At 36.8% G+C, this 26,982-nt stretch overlaps 1 long non-coding RNA gene across 4 annotated transcripts in view; it reads right to left on the reverse strand.

Moving 5' to 3' along the window:
• The window catches only part of LOC141572769 (uncharacterized), a 168,822-nt gene that overhangs the window by 117,326 nt on the left and 24,514 nt on the right, over nt 1-26,982 (reverse strand). For 3 of the 4 annotated variants that reach the window (XR_012498267.1, XR_012498264.1, XR_012498266.1), the window contains exon 2: nt 1,101-1,284. This is a non-coding gene — a long non-coding RNA (uncharacterized LOC141572769). Of the gene's footprint in view, nt 1-1,100; nt 1,285-8,249; nt 8,650-26,982 lie in introns of those variants that run through there. The other variant, XR_012498265.1, reaches the window with a different exon arrangement.

A 26,982-nucleotide genomic window follows, 5' to 3' on the forward strand; every position in this document is an offset into this window, starting at 1 on the left:
TGCTCCAACGGTCTGTTTTGGTTTGGTTTTCTTTGCTTTAAACGGACAGTTTCTTTAAAAAGTTCATTAATTTTAAGTGCCGTTTAAACAATAATGGATATTATTTTTCCTTCCAAACCTTACACACACACACACACACACACACACACACATGCATATATATGTGTATATATATGTACATATATGCACATATATGTATATATCTATACGTATATACACATATATACGTATACATGTCGTCTTTTGTTATTGGTATATATTGAGTATTACAATTTTAATACATTTTGTTCCTTTCTTAAAATGTGTATGCTTTTTTTGGCACCCTCTGTATATACAGAAAATATTGCATATACCGATAACAAAAGATGAATACAAGTCATGTGTGCACATATACATTTTTGGGCACCCTGGTGTACATGTGTTTTTCTGTCCAGACACGAGAAGTAGCACACTTACACGCTGTCATTGTCTGTTTGGTGTCCTTTTCCCTTCCCGGATGCACATTCAGCTTACTCATCCAAGTTCCAGTGTTTATACTCAGGGTGGATACTTACCATTGAGTCAGATATTTGATCTAGATGTGGTAACATTTAGTAAACTAATATAAAATATTTCTCTCTTGACTCATTAATTATAATATCTCTCCTCTAATCAAGATAATAAGTAATCAATGAAATAGTAAGAATGTGTCCAGAGTCAAATTTATCACGCCCTGCCCTCTCAGATTTTTAATATATTTTTACTTTTTACAAAAAGTAGACAAACCAGTATAATTAATCTCTCTCCTTTGTAAAAATCTTCTGGTCTTATTTTAAATTATGCAATGGATTTAGAGTCTCAGTTGTATTAAGGTGAGATGTTTACTCCATTAGAATAAAGAAAATGATAAATATATTTTACAATTTAAAAAAGTATTTGTCACTAATATGGTACATATGACGCATACATATGTGTGTACTCTAAAGAAGCATTTTTTTGTACATTTACTTTCTAATATTGTTAGTGCTATGCAAAAACTTGAATATTAGCTCCCTTTCTCTATCTATTCTAATGATAACAAAACTTCAGCCAATGGAACATGTGGGGGACATGTGATTTACCTGTAGGATTATATTTCCCTATGATCCATTAATTCAATCCCAGATCCTGCAGAAGTCCTGTCTACGCAAGCAGGGGAGTCATATGCTTCTTGTAAGTTAGTGTTTTGCCACTTAGATAGCCTCTTTTAAAGTTCAGCACAGATGAAAGTGTGCATTTCCACAGAGGTAAAAAGGAGTCTTCTCTCTGTTAAGGAACAAGAATAGAATCCATTTATTCTCTGAGGTGAGGTCATGCCCGTCATTTTATTAGTTATTGTGAGTTGGTGGCATGTTTCACCTGTGATGACACGGCTATTCCTCACCTTGAGTTAGTGGCTTCTGAGGTCCTCGCATATGACTGCCATTGGGTCCTAGTCGACTGACTAAATTGTACTGAACTTTGATTGTTAATGAAAGGCATTAACTTAACCGGTATTTGCGGGTGTAACTATTTAGTGAACTGCCATCCCTGTTTGTTTTGGGTGTCTGTGAGAGGATGGACTGTCACCACGGAAGAGAGGTCACTGCTGCTTTTCAATATTAACTGAAAGTATTAATGTGTCCCACATGCCAGTGTTGTTACTCATGTGATCTAATCTGCTTCCCAACGCTACGTCTCCACTCTGCTCCTCTCAGACCCAATGGGGCAAAAAACAAAGTCAGTGACAACCCTACCCCCCACCTCCCTCCAGAGGATCTTGGAACTGAAAGATAATTAGGAAACATGAAAAAATGTGGGGAAATGTTTCAAAACATGCATATAGAAAACATATTACAGTAAAAACAGGTAAATGGCAAGTGAAACGAAGAGTAGAAGAACAAAAAACAGTCAAGGAAATATTTTTAAAAGTTATGCTTATGGTGACAATTATTAGTAACTGTATTGTTGAATATATCAAAGGATACTTTCTGCCTAAATTCAAGGCGCATACTGTGATACAGTCAAGTTTTTCTTTTGTTCACAAACTAAGGTTAATTTCATTTGTTAAAATCCTGTTATCCAATGTTCAATATGTTGCTCCATTTTACTGAGAAATTGTAATTAAAAATGATCCTACAAATGTACTTCAAGCTCAAGTCTTTCTGCTGTCTGATGCAGCCTGATCAAGAGGATTACATTACAACTTCGCGTTGTAGCCATGCAAATCCAGCTTCAAAAACATCTGAGGGATTCTGGATCTACCATCTGAGTGAATTAGAGTGTTCAGTAATTGCCGGGTATCAGGCAGTTTATAAAAAAAGACCAGAGTATGTAATGCTGTGCAGTACTAGACCCCATCCTGACATTCTGTTACCTGTGGAGGACGTGTTATCCAAGCTGGCAGCCAGAGTAACCACGAGCAAGGCTATATGCTGTTAACGGAATGCCTCTGATTTGACCACGCTGATGACAAGCGATCTGCCCAAAAGCCTGACCATGGTTTCCAGTGAAGAAGGTGGGAAAACAGAGACTGTCGTGGTAGCTGCAGTGACTTCTGACACTCGCAGGCCTTACAGCAAACCCCACAGGTAAGGTCCCAGTCTGTACCCAGACTGTCCTTGCTCCACACACCACCTACCAGCCCAGGCCATCTGTCCTTCTGACTAATTGGCTCCAAACCTGGGGCATCCCACGAGCCGTTCAGATACAACAACTCACTAGAAAGGCTCACAGAACTCAGGAACATGCCATAGTTAGGATTACAATTTTATTACAGCAAGAAGTATACAAACCAGGGCCAGCAAAAGGAAGAGACACACGTGGAAAGGTGCAGGAGAACCCTAACTGCAAGCTTCCATGTCCTCTCATTGGAGTCAGGACGTGCCCCCTCCCAGGAAGGTAACCAAGCTTCAGTTTCATTTCCTAAGGAGGGTTGATTGAGTCATGGGCTGTATGGTTCCATCTCAATCTCCAGCTCCCATTCCCTCCCTGGAGATCAGGCTCATATCACCTGGCTCACAGCCCCAAGCTTCTAATCACAGGCTTGGGCTTGCTGCAGGGCCAACCCCCATCCTGAGTCATCTTGATGGCACAAATCATCTAGGGACTGCCTGGGAGTCATGTCATTAGCATAAACTCAGATGTACTCTGAAGGTCCCACCAGGGATAACAGACAAGAGGCTCCCATCAGTCTACTGAGCACAAGGATTTAGAGTTTCCCTCCCAGGAAGCAGGGACACAAGTCAGCGCAATTCTTTGTTCTGCAATAGTTACAGAGCAAACCCAGGCCTGCTCTCACTAAGGCAATGCATGATGGGTCTGGCTAGATCAGCTCATTTAAGTGAAAAATGATACAGAGATGTACTTTGTTTCTATGGTCATGTCAAATTATTTCATAATAACAGTTACATTGTATTTGACAGAAACATAAGGTAAGTTACAGTATAACTGTATATATCCATTTTCAAAATATCCAACACACTATAATTACTTTCAAGAAATGAAACTTACTTCAACAGTTTTAGAACTTTTCCTAGGGTCACTGACTCTCCAAATTAGAGGTTTCTGGGTTTTGTTTTGTTTTCCTTTCAGTTATGCTTATCTCCAAAATATTGTGTTTAACATGTTGTAGGCTTGTAAGAGTAGGTGATTTTTATGCCTGGCATTCTTTATGAAACTACTAACAGTTAAAAAAAGATAAAACAAACATACAAAACTAGAAAAAAGTAGGAACCTTTACGTGCAGAAAAAGAGATGTATCTTTTGGAGGGAATAGAAGAAAAATGTTTTCATACAAAAGCAATCTTAAGAAAATAGCAATCTCTAAAAATCAAGGACATGCTCCATAAATCATTCTAGTTCATATTTTCATCTATTTTAAAAAAGAAAAACCTGACTAAAAATAAAGTGCCTTGTGATGTGGAAATGCTCAATTATGACTTGGGCTTTGAAATAGCACAGACACTTGTAAATGATTTTCAGAATTTTTATCTTAAATTATATTTCAAATTGCATAGGTAACAGTCATAGAAAATTATTTTAGAAATGAGTATTCGCTGCGTATGAAGTATTACAGGTTATTATGGAATATCACCCTCTGTATTGGTCAGGATTCTTGACAAAACTGGAACACTCTTGCCCCTTTCTGGATAATGTGCCCTTCGAATTGATGAAAGAATATCCAGGAAATAAAATATCCATCCCTATGAGAAGCAGTCAAGTTTATACAAGGACAAGCACATCCTCTGGTGTGCATATGTGATGACAAACCACTCCTGAACAGGATGGAGGGGGAGAGGACAGCACCACTGGGGAAAGATGCAGAGTGGGCAGTGCAGGTGAGCTCCCAACACTGCCTGATGCTCAGAATGTCTGGCTTGCTGAGAAAAAGTAAATGCCAGGTTGGAGCAATTGCACATTAAATTAATCATTCGAGATGGCTAGGAGATGGACTATCTCATATATCTACTTGTTCAAGTTTTGTAAGCCCCTAAATAGCACTTTTAAGGAGAGCAATTAATTTTTTTCTTCATTAACTTTAATTATGCTCAGAGGCCTGGAAATCGTGGCACAATTTCAGAAAACAAGCCTGCTTACTAAGTGGGTTTTCCCAAGTTCTCACAAATCACAGTGACACAAGAAACATCAGTGTGTGTCTCAGTAAGAAGGAAAATAAAGATAAAGTATGTTAGTTTAAGGTTATAATCAAGTATTTAAAAAGTGAAGCACAGGAAGTATAATAACTGATTTCATACCATCCTGCTATTCTTAATAGATAATTCATGTAATGAGAAGTTAGGTACAGAGATTTTCTTTAAAAAATCACCGGGATCATAGCTGTAATTGATCACGTGGGGTGTATGACTCATTTCAGCGAGGGAGAACCCTCATGTGGCTTAACGGTTTAGAAGAAAAAGAAATACTGTAAAGGCAGTGCTTGAAATTGTTTTAATTATTTGTTTTCAACAGATACTCACTGAGCATCTCTGTGCCTTTTGCCTGCTTAGAGTCTTTCGGGCACACAGGAATAAGAAAAGTCCCCCATCCTCATGGACTCGGTGTCTGCAAATAGGCACTAAAGAAACAAGCAGACAAAAGAACACAAACCTGACAGTGGTGAGAGCTGTGCTGCCCGAACAACACAACCAGTGTCATAAACAGTGTTAGATTAACAACCGGCACGCTGCTGTGGGAGACATTTGGGAACATATAAATGTATTCTCAAGTTTCTTTGACTCTGAAGCATTGCAACTTGTCTATTTTGTGATTATGTGACACTAAAAATAATTTAAAATTACAATGTGAATACTCACTTATGCCATAATACCAAAATAATATTCATACCAGCTACTTAAAGTCCGTACATGGAAGGACCTACAAACGGTATTCTAAAAGTCAATGATGCAACAGGGAAAAATGGTGACAGAAAACAACAGAGATACACTTGGACTGAGCAGGACTTTGTAATTCCTAAGCAGTGCTGCTGTCTGAGGAGCAGAAGGCAGAAGTAAGGGACTAGAGGTCCAACTGGAGGAAGAAAATGTCTAAACACTGTAAGCGATCTTGTTCGGACGCAAAGGTCATGAGAACAGATCTGCTCATAATCCTACCAGTTGGACATGCCCTAAATTGAAGAAGGAAAGGACTTATTTCTCAGGTATGTTCATTAAGAAATGGAGAAATATTCTGTAGTGAGAATGATAAAAGAAAAACTGAGTCACCTTCTATTATAGACATTTTATAGAATTTCATTAACATTATATTGCTTTTTTAAAAAATCTATAAAATAATCATAGTTAAATCCACCATTTGTTCTCTGTTTTACATAGGGCAATTCACCAATGTTTGAATTTTGACTTTTTTAATTGAAGTAGTTAATGGGATAACAATATGTGAAATATGCCTTGACCCTGTTTATTAGATTGTTTTCTACCTTGACAACAGACACAAGGTAATAAACAGAGTAAAGGTATTATAACTGAATATACACAAAACTTTCCAAAGATCCAACTCTGGAAACCATACAGGATCTCCCCCACACACACACCCCATTTCTATTAGAACAGAGTACCCCCTGTGGCACATGCATCCTTAGTAAACGTACTCATCTTCATGAGAGCTCTGTGACTCTGTCCTCTGTCCACATGGCTTTCAAAGCCTCTGAGATTCACCTTAACCATAAGGGGCTGAATCTGCCTGCCTTTAAGATGTGTTTAGATTTACAGAGTGGCACCAGCATGGACTCTGGAGCCCAAATGCCTGGAGCTGAATCCCAGCTGCTCAATGTCACGGTCTTGTCCTTAGGTTGTAAAAGATTGGACTTGTGGCTTTACAAACACTGGTGTTGTAAAGCAATTGAACTCTGCTCTAATTGGGGTATAGTGCCACAAAGCTTTTGGATGGGTCAGCCGATGTGTCTAATCAATCACCAGGCTTATTCTCTGCATTTAAATGCAGGATGAGGGCAAGAATAGCAAGGTTTCACTCCTTCGTATGTTGTTGCTGATTGTTTGCTGCTGTCCAGATTCCTTTAGAATCTTTAGAAAGAGCAAAACTGCTCATAAAACAGATAAACCAAATGTTTTATTTATGAAATGTAAGAATACATTTCATTACAGACAACTCTACAGCACAAGGGTGGTCTGCATTATCTAACCATCTTTTGATACTTTTTAAAAGACAACAAATGATCATTGGTCTTACCTAAACTAACCTCATAAAATTCATCTAGTCGGTTGAAAAAGTAGCAAATCAGAAATGTAACACATTTGGCTATCTTTATCCCCAGTGTTAAAAGGACAGCTAATATGCAAATTACACAGGCTCACCTGCATGCATCACAGGGCAGCAAATCCAGTCTTCCTGGGAGCCCTATTTCAGCAGGACCATCACAGGGTGGTGCTAAGTAAGGCAATGTGAGCTTCTAGAGACACATTTCTGAGCTGCTAGTCAGTTATTTACAGCCCCAAAGAGAACAAAGACACTTGTTTAAATACACACAGTATTTACGGAAGCACTAGCTATCACTGCTGCTAAAAGAAGTAAAGCAGTGAGTATGTCTGTGTTATAAAACCAAGGTGAAACTTGCCTTTCTAAATTGGGAGAACCTTGACTTTTCTGGGAACTTGTCTTTAAAAGAAACCTAAAATTACTACTGAGAAGTTAATTAACTCAGATAACAATGGTTTTTTCATTCAGAAAATGAATAACATTAATATACACTTAGTTTTGAAGTATCCTTATTCAGATGTTTTCAGGATTTGTCTTAGTTTGTTGTACCAACAGTAGAAGTCAAGTAGTTGCATTTTTTTTACATGTAATGACATTTGCTGATTCTAACCTAAATTAACAACCTAAGTTCTCAAAAAATAATATATAAATTGACTCCAAAATTGTTTACGTAAAATAGAGTTACATGAAGAATATTTTTAATATTACACTCTAAAAGAGAAAAATTGGGAAATGGCTTATTTACCAAGCTTGAAGTACCATTTCTACACATAATATTGGAGGTTATGTGGGTGGGTTCTCAAGTCATACCTGTCGGTTCAAATTATGATTCTGCCATTTCTGTTCAATTATTTTGGACAATATATTGAAACTTTTCCAGTTTTGCTTTCTCCTTCCACACATGGAAAGAATACCAGAATCCACTTTACAGAGGCATTTATGGGTGTGAGCAATTTTTTAGGAAACACACAGCACAGTAACTTGCATCACACAGGAAGCAATACATGAATGGTAGTAAGGCAGCCAGTGATGCCATCTTTCCTTAAAACTTATTATAAAAATATTTCAATGTATACAAAAGACTTACTTAAAATGCAGGACAGTTTAGAATGGGGAATATTAATAAACATGACTACAAACTTTTAAATGCATGACAAATATCAAATGAGCAAAATAAGGAACCAAATGAAATAATGTGCATCGGAGACAAAAACTTAGTAATTCTAGTATAAAAGTGGCACCTAAAAATAGAAGACGCAGGGTACTCAGCCTAAAGAAAGTGGGCTAGAACTATGAACAGAACAAATGGCTCTTTAACCACATGAAAAGATGCTAAACCTCTCTCATAATGAGAGAAATTAAAATTAAGATAATATTTCACACCCATCATATTGGCAAAAACAACAAAAAAGCCATTATTTGGCAAAGCTATGGGGAATTCTCACATCACAGGAATAAAAATTCATACAATCTCTATAATGGAGAATGAGACAAGAACTAAAACATTGCGATCTACTTACTCTTTGGCTTAACGATCCCATTCCAGGAGTCCATCCCAAAGGTCCATGGGCAAAAATGTGGAAACTGGTATGTATAACACGTCTGGTGACAGTGAAAGCCAGAAAGCAAAGTAAGTGGCCATCCGTGGGGGGGGGCATCCATGGGGGCTGGCTGAGTGAACAAGGATTCATCAGGGACACAGCACGCCAAGAGCCGTAACAAAGCAAAGGTGATCTCAGGTGTTGCTGGGACTTTTATGACATGGTCTTCAGCGTATATATGCTAGTCACCGAACAAAGCAAAGGGAATTAAAGAGTTCATACACTCAATCCTACATGAAAGGAGATGGTAACACAAATCGTGCATGTGTGTATGTATGCTTGTGTATGTACACACGTGTGATGCGTTTCATATCATGTGGTATAGTCTGATATGAATGACACAATATGCCAAAATTTAAAAGTAAAGGTTATAATGCTTAACATTTGCATAAAAGAACGAGCACAGCATGTCATCTCTGCACTGGCTCTATTTTGCGGCTGTGGGATTCTCTTTGTCCAGGCATATTCTGGCAGTCGAAGGCTGATGTTCATAATTTTAAGTTACTTTTCTTAATCAGGCACTTACTGTGAAAGGTTTTGTCTGACGTAGATGGGACGGTCAGCTGGGTTCTGTGTCTGTTTTAGAAAAGCAGATATAGTTCCCGGTCCTTCGATGACAATGCTACAGAACTTACAACACAGAGCTTCCTCCAATCACTGCTTATAGGACATTTTCCATTTGCTCCCAAGAAAATGATTCTCCTCCGAAACTATAACCCAATGTGTTTCTGCTTTTCCATCCCAGCCAAATTGAAGATTGTTATAAGTGGTTGTTTTCTCCAAGAGGAAAAAGAAAGGCTTTGACCAGCTCCCCTGGACAGTCCATGGGCAACTGAAGGTCACCTCATTCACCAAGTGGACCATTATCTGATTTTGATGCAGTGTGGACAGTATCTGCTGGTGACAAACTAGAGTCAAATCAAAATTCCTTTTTCCTTCTTAAGTTCTTTTTGGATGACACCGGTATTTTTTCTGACTTAAAGAACAACGTGATTTACTCAGGATTCTAGTTTCAAGTCCAAACTGTATATGACTGCTAGTGAACACTGTCAGATGTTACTTCTTTGTAACATCTTTTGTGTACAAACTATAGACCAAATTTTCTCAACAAACCAAATTCAGCAGCATATGAAAAAAGATTATCTATCACTACCAAGTAGGATTTATCCCAGGAATGCAAGGGTATTTCAACATAAGAAAAATCAGCCAATGCATATACCAAATCTGTAAAATGAAGAAAAATAATAACCACAGATCATCTCAATTGATGCACAAAACCGCCAAATCCAACACCCTTTGGTGAGAAAAACACTCAGAAAACCATGAATGCAGAGGTCTCCCTCAACACGTTAAAGGACATTTATGAAAACCCCAACTGCATTCTCGGTGCTAAGGACCGAAACCTTTCCCCAAGGTGAGGGCGATGGCGAGGATGCCCTCCTGTCCACTTCTAGTCGGCATTTTACTGGCATTTCTGGCCAGAGAATTAGGCAAATCATAACAAAATCATAAAATCAGATCACTACTTCATTATTGTTATATATTCTTGCCAGTGTGACGATTCTGTTCTATTTAGTTTTAATGAAACCACTCCTGTTTAGATTTTGGAAGATTTTAAAATGGAGTAACTCATATTTAAATGTCCTCACATGTATACTCAATAATAGTTATTCTTAGAAATGTATCAACAAAATAACTCAATGATTAGTTCTCCAAAAATAAATTTATTAATGCAGAATTATTTAGGTTAAATAATATTTGACTGGAAAGTTAAATGTGAACCTTTGGAAATGTAGCAGTTTTCCACACAACTGACTGTTCCATGAATGAAATTGTCATTTTCAAAGCTATCTTATTTATAAGTAGATTCTCATCAATAAAGATTGAACCTTAAATGTATCTTAATAGTATATTAGACTGATCAGGCCGCCATCACAAAATATCACTGACTTGGTGGCTTTAACAACAGAAAATTATTTCTCACAGTTCTGGAGACTATAAGTCTGAGATCGAGGTGCTGGCATGGTAGGTTTGATTCCGAGGCCTCTTGTCATGGCTTGTAGGTGGCCCCTTTCTTGCTGCGTGCTCACATGACCTCTTCTCTCCATGTCCAGGGCAGCAGGGAGCTCTGTAGTGTCTCTCCTTCCAAGGACACCTGTTGTAGCAAGTCAGAGCGCCACCCCAAGGGCCTCATTTACCTTAATTACATCCTGGAAGGTCCTATGTTCAAATACAGGTGAGGGCTTAAATGTAGGAATTTGGGGGAAGACACAACTCAGTCCATAGCAAACAGGTGTTTTTTCCCCAGGTAAAAACCCTTTCACAGCTAAATTTCAGTCATAGCATAATCAAACATATTGTTAAGCAGTTCCAGGGTTCAGAGAGAGACAATGTATATTTTATTTCAGATTTATACAATTTGGAATTATATTAAATCTCCATAAAAAATCAGCATTTTAAAATATTATAAAACATATTATTTAAAAATCATTTTAAACACAGAAAAATAAAGGCGAGACAAAGCTGCTGATGAGGTGACTACCTATGAGCAGACCACGAGCAGTTAGCTCCCTCTCACGCTCTGCAATAAAACACGCAGTGTAGACGTGATTGCATTGGAAGTTACTGGTACATCTGAATGCAAACCACCCAGCCATGAAACATGGGGCTTCCACCTGCTGTAAAAGTAAATCAGGAGGCAGGGCCAGCGCTTTGCTGGGAAAGCCATTTGCGCCCCTCAGTTCATGACTATTCATGGTGACGTTCACAGATGTCTCTGCTCACACTGTGGGCGGCTGGGTGACAGTGTTTTATTCAACATGACTTTATAGATAAAGTGAACATAGGCAATGATTTTGAGAGCATAATATAATCAAATGAATCCTGATGTGGAGATCCTGCGGGAAATTATACAGTAATCTTATCAACATAACTAATTTTCTTCTTATGAAATCGTGATTCCCACTACACTATTACAGCTACTGAAAGTACTGTTTAACATCACCATTTCCATGTTAATATCTCAGTAAATCACCCATGTAGAAAACTCAGAATGTGAGACATTCTGTTGGGAAAATGCTTTCACTTCTAAATTAGAAGTAATACAAAGTGAATGTTTTACATGTAGGTTGCTTATTGATACTAAAAATACTTTTCTTATCAGAATCAGTTTCCCTAAGATAATGCTAGCTAGCAGACGCTGGAAGATAAATGATTCAAAAAAAAAGAAAACAATCAGAAGTCAGGTGGCTTTGGCTAATCATCTGTTGGCATCAGATTCCTAACAACTATGTAAGAATTCATGTGTGGCACCTTTAGCAAAGCAGTCGTCATCTGAACACACACCCACACTTGTGTCCCACTGGGAACAGTGTAAACAGTAGGAAAACACCAGCAGCTGTTTGAGCTTCAGCAGTTCATTTATCCTAGAACCCTGTTGCCTCACTGTCACCTGGGAGTGGAGTTGCCTTGCAGTGAGGCTGTAACTAGGTGAGGACTAAAACGTGTCCAGTTCACTTTCCCACAGGTAGTATTTCTAAATGTTGGTGAGTATATTCTATTCATTGTTTTGACATTGGTTCTAAGAGAGGGAAAAAAAAGATCTATAAGTAAGTGATACTAGGAACATCTAAAAATATACAGGCTTGTGAAAATGAAAACTGAAAATGACCGATTACATATCCCTTCCTGTACTTGACTCAATAGCACATTAAAAACAATAATTGATAATTACTCATTATTGAGAGTTCCTAAACCATAACTTTTTAAAGAATCAATTGTGTGGAAAATGAAAACAACCAAAAGATGAGGGAAACTTTAGACACGGGGAATGGAATTCTTGCCTCTTTCCAATTATTTTGCCCAAGATACGAATTTAAACAATTTAAAAAATTGAAATTACAATAGACATTTTGGTTGCCTGTAAAGTATCCACTTCCCACTTTAATAACAGTCCCAGATTTTTGTTCTGTTATGTGCTGGCCACACAGCCCACGTTCTTCTAAAAAGCAGGTTTCCCCCCCATAGCCAGAGAGAGACCTGACAATAGCTCAGGATAAGCCCACTTTGCTAGTGACCTGTTCAAGGAGCCTGTCATTGAGAGAGTTGGAGCACTGCATCACCTGGACAAAGGACCGTTTCAAGATAATTCCAAGCCCAGTTCAGGCCAGTGAGATACCCAAAGTCTGTAGGGAGATCTCGCGTCTTCATTCATTTTCTATTAAGCGACTGTTACTGAACACTGCAAGAGATGATAGCCTTTTCTCTGATAATGTTATCATAAATTTATGTGACAAGCTGCAAACATTTTACTGCCAGACTAAGACCAAAAGTGCTAAGGAACGCTGGGGGCAGAGCTAGCAGGTCTGCAGGAGCTGCAGCCCCGCCTGGCTGGGCGTTGGCAGGTCACCCTGTGGCACGTCGCCTTTTTCAGTTAAACATGCCAGTTTACCCTCTTGATGTCTGAGCTGGGGTAGTTTTCTGCTACATACACTGGAAAAGATATTAGCATAAATGTAAATGCATATTCATTTGGAAGACAAGAAGAATTTAAAATATTTGAATTAGTCTACATTTTCATAAAAATAATTCTCCATATATGTTGTCAGAGGCCTATTCTTCAAAAACAAAAATATTTCAAAATACAAAAATACTCTGACTCTCTTTCTTAGACTGCAAGAAACATTAAAAATAAGCATCTTACTTAAAATCTGTTTGTAATCTTCCCTGAAGAAAATAACATGTTGCAATTACTCACTTGAGATTTTTTTTGAGTTCTAGGGTAAAGTAGCCAATATATAATTTAGTTGTCTCTTAAATGCAACAAGAAAATGCTGGATATTTTATAATCAGTCAAATTTCCTCTGGAGTTGAATATCTTTTTAAATAAAACTTCCTATCATTTTAGATGTTGCATATTTTAGACTTTGTTAAAAAAAGTAAAATACCCTAAAAGTAACATATTGTTTTTTTCCTGATTAGAAATGTTGCCTCAAAGCATTCTAACATGGTGAAGCTAAAATCCGCAGCATGATATTCCCTCTTATTTGGTTCAATGTCAGTACCATCTCGTGGGCGGGGCCTGCCGAGATGGACAGGAGCAGAGATGGACAGGCGGGCCTGGAAGCCCGCTGCACAAGCTGTATGGCTAAGGTCAGCCAAAAGCAGAAGACAATCTCCAATCAAAAACTGAACAGCAGAAATTACAAACGGAGAGAAAAGGTATATTTAGATGATGCCTCATAGATAAACTAGGAATTTGCTATCTTTTTTTCAAAAATCTCTAAAACTTCCTTAGTTTTTCACTATGAACCATCAAAATGTAATCAACAAAGGATGAAAACTACTCAGCCTATATTCGAACTAAGTTAACTTGAACTATAAAGCAATTTGGAGCCAAACTGCAATTTATATTTTTAAAATTTGAAAATAATAGGTTGAGACATTTCTTTTTCTGATAATTGGCTCATCATTTAGTTTTAGAGATACATCTAGGTCCCTCATTTCTATTTCAGTTTTCTTGGTAATTCCTAATATTTTTAAAATATTAAAGCACTTAGACTTTGATCTTTATTTTTAGACGGAAAAAAGTATTCTATTTTATTTTGTTTAGTTGGTTTGGATATTCTACTTGATGTCACTAGAATTTAGAGGTTTTGTATCTTTCTATGAAATCATAGTGTTTGTTTTAGTTAAGTTGGAGACACGCATTTTAAAACTACATAACATAATCGATGTATGAGAGCACCATATATTTTATTCCTTATCCATGTAAATAATTGCTTATAAAGTTTAACATTTACTTACTTTGTAATTTGATTTTTTTTGGAAAATGCTAACTGTCCAATTGCTCAGTTGATTAATGGACTGAAAATATGTGCCTGGAAAAGCAAAAGCTGAGGCAATCAGGTCAGTTTGATAGAAGATTCCTGTGAGAGTTCAGAGTTCGGGTCTAGATTACAGTGAAGACGATTTATAGTTTTAAGAATTTTCATGTAAGTAGTAATATAATAACTAGAACACCAGTGAACTGGAATCTTCCATGACTAGAATACAGGTTGAGTAAAGTTTTCATTATCTATAAACATTCCTAGTCAATAATATACCTAGTGCCTTCCAACAGAATGTTTTTGTAATAGAACTATTCTGAACGGTTCGATCTGGGAGCTACTGGCCTCATGTTGCACGTGAGCTCCTGAAAGATAGATATTGAAGATGTGAGCTTTGCGTTTTCCTTAATTTGTAAATACAATTTTTTGAGACAATAGTATATGCATGTGGAGTTGTAAGAAATAAAATTGAAAGTGTCCGTATCTTCTACCCCGTTTCTCCCAATGGTCACGTCTTGTAAAATTACAGTACAATGTTACACACAGGATGCTGACTTGGATACAGTCAAGATCCAGCACATTCCAGCACACAGGACCCCTCACATGGCGGCACTCTTACCCCCACACCCTCTTCCTCACCTCCCACCCCTGCAGAACCCTCTACACCACTGATCTGTTCTCTGTTGAAAATTGTGTTGCTTCCAGAATGATATACAAATGGAATCACACATCACGCAGCCTTTCTCCCCCATAGCATCATTTATTTTTTTATTAAATGTATTGGGGTGACATTGGTTAGTAAAATTATGTAGGTTTCAAGTGTACAATTCTATGCAGCCTTTTGAGGTCACTTTTCAACTACCGTACTTCAGAGGAGCTTCACACAAGCTGCTGGGTAGCCCGAGGTCCTTTTTCTATCGTGGGGTACGTGGTATTTATCCCATGGTTGCGTCCCTCTAGTTTGTCTTACCAGCCACTCACTGAAGGGCTGTTTCCAGGTTGTAGATCTCACTAATGAGACTGCTATAAATACCTGTGTATAGGTGTCTGTGTGAATATATCCCACTTTCATTTCTGTGGAATAAGCGTCCAGGAGAGCAGTTGCTGGGTCTGTGGTAATGCTGCGTTTAGTTTCTGTTGAAGGGCTGCCAAGCGATTTTCCACTCGCACTGGCAGCATATGAGTGATTTCGTGTCTCCAGGTTCTGTCCCACATTTGGCCTTGTCTCTGTTCTTTAACCCGCAGGAATTGTGGGCAGTACTCTCCCATGAGGCATCCCCTTGCTTTTCCCTGACGGCTGCTGACACAGAACATTGCTTCCTGTTGTATCTGCCATCTGTGGATTGTCCAAGAAGCCTGCTCATGGAGTTCGTGAATTTTCTAACTAGATTGTTTGTTTTCCCCCTACTAAGTTTTGAGCATTCTTCACGTGTTCTTGGAACTGGTCTTTATCAGTTTATGGCTTGGTAATATTTAGTCTGAAATTGGAGTTTTTGCCCTTTTCATATAGACTGCCACAGAGCAAAATCTTTTCATTGTGACAGGCAGACTTAGCCGTTTTAATTTTTATGGATTATGCTTTTGATTCAACTCTAAGAACAATTTGCATAGCCCTGAATCTTTTTTGTATAAATTGTATAGTTTATATTTACATTTAAGTCTATTATTCACTCTGAGTTAATTTTTCAGACTACTGAGATTTAAAGGTTATTTTGTGCCTAAAAGTGTCCATTGGTCCAACTGAAAAGCCTATTTTTCTTCTATTGATTATATATATATATATATATATATATATATATATATATATATATATATTCCAAAAATGTATACACATGACTTGTATTCATCTTTTTTTATTGGTATATATTGAGTATTACAATTTTAATAGAACTCCTTTCTTAAAATGTGTATACATTTTTTTGGTACCCTCTCTCTCTATGTAAAATCAGTTGAGTGTAGTTGAGTGGGCCAAGTTCTAGGTTTTTAAATGTTTCCTTGCTCTGTACTTCTTTACCAATACCACACATTCCTGACTACTGTAGCTATATAGTAAGCCTTAACACTGGGATGAGATTTCCCCACCCTGTTCTTATTATCCACATGGATTTAGCTATTCTAGGCCACGTGCCCATGCAAAAATTCGTAGTGATATTTTGTTAGGAATTTCATTAAATCTAAAGATCAATTTAGGGAGAATTGACATCTTTACTGTGTTGAGCTTTCCAACCCATGTATGTAGGATGTCTCTTCATTTGTTCTTTCTCATTTCATTTCCTTTATCACAATTATGTAGTTATCAGCATATGTGTCCCATTCATATTTTGTTAAGTGTATGTGTATGTATTTCATTTTTTTGGAGACATTTTATGTAATACAATTTTATTCCTGCATGTTCATTGTTAGTATATAGAAATGTGATTGATTTCTGTGTGTTGATCTTTAGTGGGAACTCATTTTTTAGTTCTAGTTTTTTGTAGATTCTATTATGGAGAAAATCATGACTTCTGCAAATAGGGAACTATCTTCCTCTTTAATCTATATGCCTTTCTTTTTCTTTCCCCATTTCACTGTCTAGACCTTCTAGCACTATGTTGAATAAAACGGGTGAGATCAGACATCCTTGACATTTTCCATATTTTATGAGAAAAGCATATATTCTAGCATTATTAAGTATACTATTAACTGAAGGTTTTTGTGAATGTCATGTATTAATTAATGTCCCAGTCTAGTCCTAATTTTTATGATTTTTGTTTAAATCATGAATGAGGTTGGATGTCAAATGATGTTTCTATGTTACCTGATATAATCGCACACGTTTTCTCCTGTAGCTTGCTGATATAGTGGGTTATTTTGATTTTAAAATATTCTAACAGCCTTGTGTACCTGGCATAAATCCTATTTGGTCATGGTGTATCATTTGTTTTATGTTGCTGAATTCTATTTGATAGTATTTGTTGTCTTGTTTCTATATTTATGAAAGACAATATTCTGTAGTTTTCTTTTTTCAGTACTGTGTTTGCATGGTTTTGAGATTAGGGTAATATTGTTCTCATAAAATGAGTCATAATCTTTTATTTCATTTCATACTTTGGAAGAGTGTGTGTAAAATTGCTATTAATTTTTTGTTAAATTTTATTTGAATACTTTGTGTCAGAAGTTTTTTTTTTTAATGAGGAAAATTTGAAATTACAAATTCAATTTCTTTGGTTATAGGGCCATTCAAATTTTCTACTTTATCTTAGTTGAATCAGGTACTTTGCGTTTTTGAGGAATTGTTCAATTCTTCTAAGTTGTCTAAGTTTGAATGGAAAGTTCTTCATGGTATCTTCCTTTTGTCTTTTTAATAGCTGCAGGGTTTGTGGTGGTGTTTGCTATTTTTTTCATATTAGAAGTTTATGTCTTATACTATTTTTTTGGCAATCTTTTTAGAGGATTATCAATTCTGAGTTTTGGAAGAGCTTTGTATTTCATTGCTATTTCTATATCATTTTGTTTTCAATTTCACTGATATTTGCTCTTAAATTATTATTTTAACTACTGTTGTTTAATAATATTTTTTTTCCTCCTGCTTTGTTTCAGTTTATTCTGCTTTTCTTTTCCAAAATTCTTGCTCAGGGACTTAGTTGTATTGAGACCTTTCTTTTTTAGTGTAAACATGTAATAGCAAAAAAAGAAAAACAAATTCTCTAAATATTTCTTTCACTGCACCTGATATCGTTATATGTTGTTTTAGTTTTTATTCAATTCTGTGCTTTTTGAAATCATTTTTTAGATGTCCTGTTTGACATATGGATTATTTACAAGCATGTCCTTTCATGTATGTAGACATTTTTCCTGTTGTATGTCTATTATTGACATTTAGTTTGATCCTATTATTGTCAGATTATAGTTAGAATTTCAATTTATTACAAATGCATTGAGGTTTGTTTTGTGGCCCAGGGTAAGGTCCATGTTGGTGACTAGTTTGTGAGTGTAAATACTGTTTTCATTCTGCTGCTGTTCGGTGGAGTGTTCTGTAGGTCATGTTTCTGTTAATCATATCCTGTCAGTTGATTATCTTGTTCAGATCTTCTGCAGCCTTTTTCACTTTGTCTGATATTTCTATTAGTTGTTGAAATCCCCACCTATAACTATGAACAGTTTATATCACTTTTCAGCTCTGTCACTTTTTGCACAATGTATTTTAGGCTGGGTTTTTGTTTGTTTGTTTGTTTGTTGGCTTTTTTGTTTGTTTGTTTGTTTTGGTGCACACATTTAGGGTTATTCTTTCTTCCTGATGGATTGATCAGTTCACCATGAATCATTCTTTGTTCTGCTTTCTTTGATATTAAAATACCCAATCATTTATCTTTCTCCATGCTTTTACTTGAAAGCTACCTATGTGATTGATCTTGAAGTGCAATTTTTGTAAGATGCGTACACTTTGGTCATGTTCATGTGGCCACTCTGTTAACCCACCATTGGTGGTGATTGGTGTTTTCAGACAATGTACATTGTTGATTCCTGATGTGTTTATGTCTGCTATTTTATTTTCCTTCTCTATTTCTTCCTGTTCTAGATTTTTACTACTGTTATTATTGTTTTTGCCTTGCTGTAGGTTAAACACTTTTACTTTTCATCTTTATTATGTTTTTAGTGTACTTCTGTATGAAATATGGAAAAGGGAAAATATTTATATAGATATGTGAGAGCCCATATGTGTCAATGTGTATGTAGAGACAAAGAAAATAATAAAGCAAAAGCAGAAAAATGTTAAAATTTTGTGGATCTGCATAGAAGACACAAAAGTTTGTTGTACTACTCATGCAACATTTTTTTAATAATTTTGCACCCCCAAATTTTTAAGCATTCAATCGGGCATTTTAAAGATAACTTAAAGCTACATATTACCTACATATCATAAAACTATACAACTTTAAACTACATTTAAACTACATATTATAAGATCACCCTTGTTTATTACTTGTCACTTGTTGCATGAACCATAGTTTCCTTCTACAGGTCCCCGTTGCCTGGATGCCAGGATTGTTTTCAGCATGTCACAATCACCTTACACAAAGGTGAGTGTGTTAATTCATGTTTCCTGGGCTGTATTTCCAGTAGCAGAATTGTAGTGTCATAGGGTACAAAACACTTAAATGTGAGAATATTATATTGAATTATCTTCTGGGATGGTTGCCTTGGCCTATACTCCCACCCTCAGGAGTTTTTATGTACCCAAAATCCTTTTTGGCAGTTGTATCGACCATTTTTCTAACTTTTATAAAAGTGATGTGAATAGAGTGATAGCTCATCATTTATTTTTCTATTTATAACTGGATTGACTGTCTACTCATTTGTTAAATTTTTCTATGCAGCGTATTGTGTGTGAGTTATTTTTCGATATCTCATTTATATATATTATTAATCAATGTGATGTCAAAAAGTACATATACACATAATTTTATGCATATTATATACTTTTATACACACATGTATACTAATGTTTGTTGATGGGATTATATGGGCCAGTCATATAGTGTCCATGTCAGACTAATTTTGCCTATATTCATTCTTATAGAATGTCATTTTCTTTTTTTTTTCTTCTTTTTTTTATTTTATTAAATTTATTGGGGTGACAATTGTTAGTAAAATTACATAGATTTCAGGTGTACAATTCTGTATTACATCATCTATAAATCCCATTGTGTGTTCATCACCCAGAGTCAGTTCTCCTTCCATCACCATATATTCGATCCCCCTTACCCTCATCTCCCACCCCCCACCCCCCACCCCCCTTACCCTCTGGCAACCACCAAACCATTGTCTGTGTCTATGAGTTTCTGTTTCTCATTTGTTTGTCTTGTTCTTTTGTTGCTTTTGGTTTATATACCACATATCAGTGAAATCACATGGTTCTCTGCTTTTTCTGTCTGTCTTATTTCGCTCAGCATTACACTCTCAAGATCCATCCATGTTGTCACAAATGTTCCTATATCATCTTTTCTTACCGCCGAATAGTATTTCCTTGTGTATATATACCACAACTTCTTCATCCATTCATCTATCGAAGGACATTTTGGTTGTTTCCATGTCTTGGCCACCGTAAACAAAGCTGCAAATAAACATTGGAGCACATGTGTCTTTATCTCTAAATGTTTTCAGATTTTTTGGGTAGATACCCAGGAGAGGGATTGCTGGGTCATATGGCAATTCTATTCGTAATTTTTTGAGGAACCTCCACACTGCCTTCCATAATGGCTGCACCAGTCTGCATCCACCAACAGTGTATGAGGGTTCCTTTTTCTCCACAGCCTCTCCAACATTTGTTACTATTTGTCTTGTTGATGATCGCCTAGAATGTCATTTTCATATATATGTATCCCTCCAGAATGATGTTGGTCACTGGACCATAATGTCCCTGACTGAACTGAAATCCTCATATAAAATTAACTAGTTTTCCTACTATCGCCTATTAAATATTTGCTATTGTTATTTTTAATATACTTTATAGACCTCAAGATTAGAACAAAAATATTCATTTTGTGCCACATACTATCATAACTGATTCATGCAAATCTCTATTTTTATTCTCATTTATATGTCTGTTTAGTATAGTGATTATATCCAATTATTTGATAACATAGTCACTACCATTTAACCAGAAGCCTGTCAACACTACACATTTAGTTCACCTCCCCCTGAATCTCGTCCCTTGTATCCCCCTCAGATGGAACATTATCCAAAGTTTTTGTTAATAATCCCCTTATTTTTAAAACCAGTATCATGCATATATGTGTAGCTACATAATATTTTGAGGATTTTTTGTTGCTGTTTTGAAACTTACAAAGAGGGCATCACTCTGTGGTTTCACGCTATTTCATCCAACCCACACATCTCTGCAGGGTCCCAGTTCACTGACGTCTCATATAAACACACCACATCTCATCCATCCAATTTTTCAGCCATAGGAACTAGTTTCTTTTTTTACGAGACCATTAAAATGCAATATTTAAAATTTACTTAGATATGTCAATTATTTGTGCCTCATCTCATGGTGAGGAAAACAGATATTTCACAAGAAGGAGAAAACTTTGACACTTCAGCAAATAATTGAAAGTATATGTCTGTACAATAGACTCATATAGGAATTTTCATAATTCCCTTATTTTTTACTAAAAAGTAGAAATACCTTACATGTTCATCAGTGAGTGAATGAATAAACAGACACTGATCTATCCATACCATGTGACATCACTCAGCAATAAAGAATGAACTCTTGAGACAGACTGGCTGTGACATGGGGCACGAGTGATTCTCGAAGTCACTCTGCCAAAAAAATAAGGCAAAGTAAACATTATATTCCATATATATAAATTTTAGAATATGAAACCCAATATAATAGAAAGCAGGGCAGTAGTTGTCTGGGGTGATGGTGAGAGAAGAAGGGCAGGATTAAAAATGAAATAAGGAAACTTTTGAGAATGAAGGAGACGCAATTATCTGACTGTAGTGATAACTATGCCAAACTTACCAAATGCACCTTTTAAATGTTTGCAGTCTGTCAATTATCAAAGAGAATACAAAGAAAAAAACACACACCTCTAGATGCAGAAGATTTAACATCAACATAAATTTTCCCAAATTGCTTCAGTACTGAAGAATAGTTCACAGTACCTATCGAATGACAAGAGGAAGGAAGCGTATTAGAACATAGAAAGAAAATTGGGAGATTTTAGGACAATTGTGAGCAGTTAGAAAGAAATGTGTGTTTTTGAAGTGGTTTAAAATGAAATTATCGTAAAAAAAGATGTAAGAACATAGCTTACATTTTTATATGACCTTCAATGTGCTTTGAAAAGCTTGCAGAGGAAAATTTAAAGGTTTTCTTATAATGACTTTCTTTAATGAAAATGTGTTTGCCCATGATTAAAATTCTTCCTATTTTTTTCTACTTCATTGATTTTTCTCCTTGCTAACTGCCATCAATCCATTTTAGTCTGCAGTTAAAACTTGATCAAATGACAATGGCACAGCAATTTAATAAAAAAGTACCAACTGAAAAAACCATTGTATTACATTTTTATAAATATAAAGTATGAAATGACTTCTGTCGGAAAATGATGTAATGGAAATAGATTACAAAAGAAGTCATTACGCACGCCAAACATCTGACTGCATTGTCTCCGGAACACTGCTCTACCTAGATGGGACCCGTTAAAAAATAGGAAGTTTCATTTAATACATTTCTTAATATTTGTTCAACTGTTTACATCTGATTCAAAATAAGAGCTTGAAGTTATAAAGCTTGTTCTTTGAGGCAGTTGGACAAAAGGGCAGAGCTTACAGTTTCTCCAGAGCTGGTTCACAGGGAAGTGTGGAAACCGGGGCCCTGAGTTCTGTTCAGTTCTCGGCTATGTCACTACAACGTCAGGTTGACTTTCACTTCATCCTTCTGTGGAACACTGTTTTGAGTGCAACCTGACTGACCTTCAAGTTTTGGGCGACGACTAGGTGAGGCTGTTTGAAAGTACCCCAGCTCCATTGTATGCACGCTGCATTACCATTTTGGTGGCATCACAAGCCCTTTGCCCTCCACTTACTTCTCCGTTACTCCCCATTCTCTCAGGGAGACTGACTGACAACCACAGCTCGCCGAACAGCTGGCATTATTAAGCTACTCTGTGATATCCTGACACGTCTGCTCCCACCAAGTGCCCAGGTATGTTTATTTCCAAACTTGTCTGTGCCAGTTACACTTATGACTATAATTCCTAATTAAAATATTATATATGAAGTGCCAAAATACGACTATGAAGAGGAATAGAGTTTCTGTATTCAGTCAAATGTTTTGGAAGAGCTACTTGGAAATAAACATTATATCTTTAGGGGTGAACGTGACAAATCTAAGTGGCAGGAAAGCTCTTAGAAAAAAATCATGACTCATTGGCCAGTTTTGTTTCACTTGTATTAACCCATACCGAAATAAACAGCCTAGCCCACCTCATCAAACAATGGTCTAATAGATGAATATTTAAGTTAAACTAAAGTGTCTCAAGTATGTTTGTATCAATTTTCAGAATTCCTTGTTTGAGTTAAAATGTTGGTTGATCACTTCCGTAAGGACAGTTGGTCACTCCTTCCCTTGCTTTCTGGACCTGACACATCTCTGTTCCTTCTATCTGCTTGCCTTCTCCATGTCTGTCCCCAGGGAGGGTTTTTCCTCACCATGTCCCAGGGTTTGCATGTCAACCCTCTGCTATCCTCCACTCTCCCACAGTCCAGACTCCTTAGATCAGATTCTGGTCTGACAGTTTCCTGTGCAGACATAACACACATCAGACTCGTCACATATCCAAAACTCTCTCTTCTCCTTGCTCACCTTGTTTAAGCACGCTGCTCGCTTTGTATCTCCTTAAACAATGTTTTTCTTCATTTCAACTTTCTATTTTCAATCAGATCTTCTCAAGGCTCATCTGATGACTCATTTGGTTTTCTCTTTCAATTTCTGTTTCTCCAAGTGACCTCTAAGTACCTTGTTATACAAACACCCTCTCAGACACGACATTCTCTATGCCCTTACACAGCCATATTTATTTTTATATGTTTTCAGTACTTGGAGTTATGGTATGTGCTTATTTGATTTATGCTTCAAACTCACTCTACCCCACTTAAAAGTCTTCATGAGGAAACTCTATCGAGTCATTTCTATAATCTCTGTCCATAACAATATGTGCACGTAATAGGTCTCTTGGAAAGTTTTAAGGAATGAATTCCTGCAGTCTTTTAACATATTGGTCTTTTTTGTTTTGTTTTACAAGATCTCCTTTGTTGTTGTTGTTTTTTTGTTTTTTGTGTTTTTTTTTTAATCAATGGATATACTATGAGTAAATCTAGCTGTGAGGGGCAAACGGATCCTCCTACAGATACTGGTTCCCTAATCCCAGGAAGCTGTGACTATTTTGTGTGGCTGATGTGTTTAAGGTTAAGGATTGGGATACATTAATTATCCTGGGTTATCCACTTAGGCTCAATTTAAATATGTCAGTCATTAAAAGGAAAGGACTGTCCCTGGGTGTGGGCTATGGGAGATAGTCATACAGATGCTACAGTGCTAGCTTTAAAGATGGAGGAGGGACCACGCGTTTCAGGATCTAGTCGGCCTGGCTCGCAAAGCTGGAATGACAATGAAGTGATTGTCCCGACGAGCCCCAGAAAGGAAGGCAACCCTGACATCACCTTGGTTTTAGCCCAGTGAGACCTCTGTTTCATTTCTGATCTACAGAACTGTAAAATAATAAATCTGTATGAAGACATCAACTTTGCGGTAAGTTGTTATGGCAGCGACGGAACATAAATGCACCAATGATAGTCAGTATCATTATATTATAGTTGTGATAACCTCAGGATATTGTGAGCATGACTAACATTAAAAACTAATTGTGTTACATTGTTTAGAATTCTTTGTCATTATAAGTAATGCATACATATCATAGTAGATGCAGGTTATCACCTTGGCCCTTATTCCTGACCACCAAGTAAAATGTAGCATAAAGGAAACTTCTTTATCAGGAGACATCATTTGAGTAGAAATGGTTAAATGAAATACAAAACCAATTATGACACAGATTTGATCAACGAAAGAAAAGTGGAAATATAGTGACGCAATGACTCAGAAGGAAATCTGACTTTGTGAAGACGGTTGCAGAGAGGGCTTCTTAAAAAAGGGAGCTTTGGGGGAGTTGGGAGGATGAAACTTGAAACAGAAGAAACACATAGCGGGGGCATTATGGGCATGGAAGGAAAGACAGAGCACAGATGAAGTTATGGCAATGTTTTGTTTGAAATTCATTCCAGGAACAAAGAAGAGGTACCTGGGTCTAAGCAGCTGAGGAGACGGTTTCTCAGGCAGTATGTGCTTTAATTGACTCCAGAAGGTTGTCCACTCAGAGGTTTTGGTAAGACCTCCCAAACTGTCAAAAGTCACTTAAAAAAATGGAACGAGAGAACCAGCAGGACAAGCCAGTCGGTTGCCATGGAGTCTTGCACTCACTTCTGACACCTTCTGAGTTTTCTGGACTAGTTGTCTGAAGTCTTCATCGATTTAGAAAACGAAAGAGAGCAGCATTGGCACTGGTCATAGTAGATAGGAAGAATTATAAATACTATGCAGTACATAATTCTTCTTTGGCGAATGTGCATGAGAACACTAGATTATCAAAATTTTCTTTTACAAATGAATATTTCTGCTTATGTAGTATTTATTGGCTGGTTGCCAACCACTGGTTTCTATGGAGAATTATAAAGATAACAACATGTGACTTATAAACACGGAAGCTGGGAACACAACCGTTTGTCAGTTACTAGATCCTTAGGTTCACAGAGCTGAAGAGATGCCAGTTCGGACTGGTGCCGTACAGCTGGGAGGTGTTACAGGTCAGACTGTTACCTGAGCTTCAAGGACTTTCTCGTCCTACAGAACCCACTGCAGCTTTCAGGTTTTATATTTATAAGTAAGAGGGGAATCGGCTCTTGTGTTTGAACAGACCTTGCCGTAATGCTTTTCGGATTTCTGCTTCACTAACTTTTTACATCAACTGAAGCATGCTATGTCCGTATATTTGTTTTTATCTTTAAACATGATTTCCACATTTTCATTACCTTTTTACGGTGTTCAGGTACATAATCTCATCTTGGAAAGTGGTTTTTCAATTAACACCAACATTTTAAAAGATAGGGAGAAGTTTATTTGTAGAAGTTAGTAATATAACCTTAACACAGAAATTATATATAAGGGTTGCAAAATGCTTTCATTAAAAGTATAACTTTTACATTACCAAGGCCTTTTGTTTTGCCTCTCCTTCCAGGCTTTGCTCTTACTGGTGAAAGAAGCAAACTGATCTAAATACTCACGTAATGGCAGACATGAGGCAGCGTGCCATCCAGCCAGGCCTGGGGCACACAAGTCAGGTGCGCTGAGAATCGTGCATTCCCAAGCAGTCAGCCCTAACTGCATCTCCTCCCCACAGACTCCTACAAGGCTTGGTTACGTGGTACGTGACTTCTGCTAAGCGCAAGTCCTATAGGGCAAGTCAATGGTCAGAATGGGTGTGAGTGACTCAGGCCTAAAGGAAACGGTTTTCAGGGCGACACAACGTTAACCCATCTTTCTGGTTCTGTTCTGCCCATTTGGGGAGGTGCTGATGTTGCACTGTCATGGATGCTGTTTAAGATGCTTACTGCTGAAAAGTGGGAGACTACGGACTCTGCAGTGTGTAAAGATCTTCTTTCAACAACCGGCACAATTGACCCAGAAAGAGTTACTGTAACTAATACAAAAGGCACTGCTAGAAAAGGATACACGAAGCATTTAAAATGCCACATATTTTAGCATAAGGAAAACTATGATCAGAAAGTAAGCTTTGTTAACATAAGCCTCAAATACACTTATTTACAATAATTCCATGGGGAAAATAAACAAAAATATACAAGACTTGGACAAACAATACTGTGAGCTATTCATGAACACGGCACATTAGTCACTATCTAAGAGAGACAGCAGCCAACATTTTTCTCTAGAAAATGTTGAATTTCACAATATTTAGAGGTAGAAATAAATTTGTTTTAAGAAAGGGAGTAGGAGTTCAATTATTACACCACACAGAATGCAGAAAGCATTTTAGGGTGATTGGCCATAATAGTATTCAAAACAATTGTAAATTGTCAAATTATTTAAAAATTAACGGATATGTATCCATATATATCCAAATAGATACAGGCATTTCAATAATTTTCAAACTTTTTTTCAAAACTTCTTATAGTCATTTTATCATTATGAATTCAAT

Source organism: Rhinolophus sinicus, linkage group LG07 (genome assembly GCF_036562045.2).
Source record: "Rhinolophus sinicus isolate RSC01 linkage group LG07, ASM3656204v1, whole genome shotgun sequence".
NCBI classification, from domain to species: Eukaryota; Metazoa; Chordata; class Mammalia; order Chiroptera; family Rhinolophidae; genus Rhinolophus; species Rhinolophus sinicus.